We start from the raw sequence: 2,708 nt of genomic DNA on the forward strand, positions 1-2,708 counted from the left end.
AAGGGATTCTAGTGGCCAACTGGTGACTGTATCAGTCTGGGAGAACTAAGAGAGGAAGACCCAGACTCCCAATCAGTGCCAGTGGCTGCAGGTTTTCCTCTCAGTGGGTGGAAGGTGGGGTGGCTTACCTCCAGGGCCTTCAGTCTCTTCAGGAGCACTCTGCTCTCTTCTTTCCCCTCCTCCACACTACTGTGCTCGCTTCTTGAGTCCTCATCAGCTGTCATGTGGAGATCACCCAGTGCTGCTTGCTCTTTTCTCTCTTCTTCAGTTAGTCGTTCCTGAAACCGGAAACAAACAAACAAACAAACAAACAAACAAACACAACAAAAACCCCTAAAACAAAACAAAACAAAAAAAAAACCCCACTGTTTTCACTAATCTACAGCTGGAATATATCTATTCTAAAGGGGAGAAGTCTGGATCTTTCCTGGGCTGAGGTAAAGATAGAATTAGTAAGCAAGGTGAGCAGTGCTTATATTAGTGAGCACAGTAGATTTTTATTTTGTCTGTGAAATATGTGCACAAGGGTTCACATGTGTACACACATGCACATGTGCGTGCATGTATGAAGGAGGCCCATAACTTTATTTATTCATTTTTTGAGACAAGAATTCTCACCAATCTAAAACTCCACCACATAAGCAAGGCTATCTGACAGCAAGTCCCAGGGTTCTGTCATTTCCCATGTCCTCAGTATTGGCATTTCAAACAAACATCACCATTCCTAATCATTTTACATGGGATCTGTGGACTGAACTGAGGTCCTCATGCTGGCAAATCAACTTAACCAATAAGTACTTTATTAATTGTAGTGTTTTCCCAGTCCTACCTTTCAAGTTGTTTTTTAAAATTTTGATTTGTTTTGTTTTCCCCCTAAACTCTGGTAAAGTAAAGCGATAGGGCCACAATATCTGAAGATTCATGTTATCTGCCCAGTTGGAGAATCTGCAAAGGTCACCAAGCTTCAGGCACAATCATATGGTTAATCTAATTGTATTAATACAATACAATCCATCTATGTTTTTTTTTTTGTTTTTTTTGTTTTTTTTGTTTTTCGAGACAGGGTTTCTCTGTATAGCCCTGGCTGTCCTGGAACTCACTTTGTAGACCAGGCTGGCCTCGAACTCAGAAATCCGCCTGCCTCTGACTCCCGAGTGCTGGGATTAAAGGCGTGCGCCACCACGCCCGGCCTCCATCTATGTTTTAAGCAGAGAATATCTCAACTGTCTTGATGCCTTCACTTGTAAAAGGTAAAGAGGATCATAAAATTCAATGGACATATAACACATTAATTAATTCAAGGAAAATAAATGTCATAAAATTTTAAAATGGTTTAAAAAAATGAATGAGGACATCACGAGAACTAGAGAATATCATCCTGAGTGATGTAACTCAGACCCAAAAGGACATGCATTGCATGTACTCAATGTTAAGGGGATATTATCTAAAAAAGTATAGAATACCTAGGATAAAATCAACAGACCTCAAGAAGGTTAACAAGCAGAAGAGCCCAAGTGAGGATACTTCAATCCCACTTGGAAAGTAGAAGAAAATAATCCTGGGAGGCAGAGGGAGGGATCTGGGTAGGAGAGGGGAGAGAGAGGGGAAAAGAGAAACATGATCAAGTATGGGAGTTGGGGAGATAGGAGAGAAGCCCTGAGGGCCAGCAGAATGAATAGAAATATGCAACCTGGGGGTGGGGGAGGTGGGAGGACCCTCTAGAAAGTACTGGAGACCTGGAAGGTGAGAGACTATCAGGTCTCAAGACTCAAAGGGAGGGACCTTAGATGAAGTGTCCTACAGTGAGGAGAGGAAACTCATAGCATCCATCTAGTAGAAAGACAGGGCAACAAGTAGAGGGATGGGGTTGTCATCTCACTGTCAAAAACTCTGACCCAGAATTGTTCCTGTCTAAGAGAACTGCAGGGACAAAAGTGGAGAAGAGACTGACGAAAGGAGGTCCAGTGATTGGCCCAACTTGGGATCCATCTCAAGGGGAAGCTCCAAGGCCTGACACTATTACTGATGCTATAGTGTGCTTACAGACAGTAGCCTAGCATGGCAGTCCTCTGAGAGGCCCAACAAGTGACTGAGACAGATGCAGATACTTACACCCAACCATTAGACGAAGGCAGGGACTCCTGTGGTTGAATTTGGGGAAGGCTGGAAGAAGCTGAAGAGGAGAGTGACCCCATAGGAAGACCAGCAGTCTCAACTAACCTGGTCCCCTGAGATCCCTCAGACTCTGAGCCACCAACCAGGCAGCATACACGAGCTGGTCCGAGGACCCCAGACATACATATACAGCAGAGGACTGCCTGGTCTGGCCCTAGTGGGAGAAGATGCACCTAACCTCGAAAGACTTGAGGCTCCAGGGAGTGGGGAGGCCTGGTGGGGGTGGAGAGGAACATCCTCTTGGAGACAGGGACTGGAGGAATGGGCTAAGGAACTGTAGGATGATGGATCAGGAGGGGACAATGGCTGAACTGTAAATAAATAAAAGTAACAATAATGATGATGATGGCAATAATAATAACAATAAAGAAGATTCCAGGAAGGAAAGTGTAAAAGGAAAAGTCCTCCAGACAGCCAGAGAAACTAAGCTCAGGCCTGAGGCTTCCAGCATCCCATTGGAAGATCAGGGAGAAAGCGAAGAAGGTTGAGCCGAGAAAGCAGGTAAATGGGATGAACAGGAGAGGACAATGCAT

This window comes from Mus caroli, unplaced genomic scaffold, assembly GCF_978045245.1.
Source record: "Mus caroli unplaced genomic scaffold, Mus_caroli_1 scaffold_10, whole genome shotgun sequence".
In the NCBI taxonomy this organism is placed as follows: domain Eukaryota; kingdom Metazoa; phylum Chordata; class Mammalia; order Rodentia; family Muridae; genus Mus; species Mus caroli.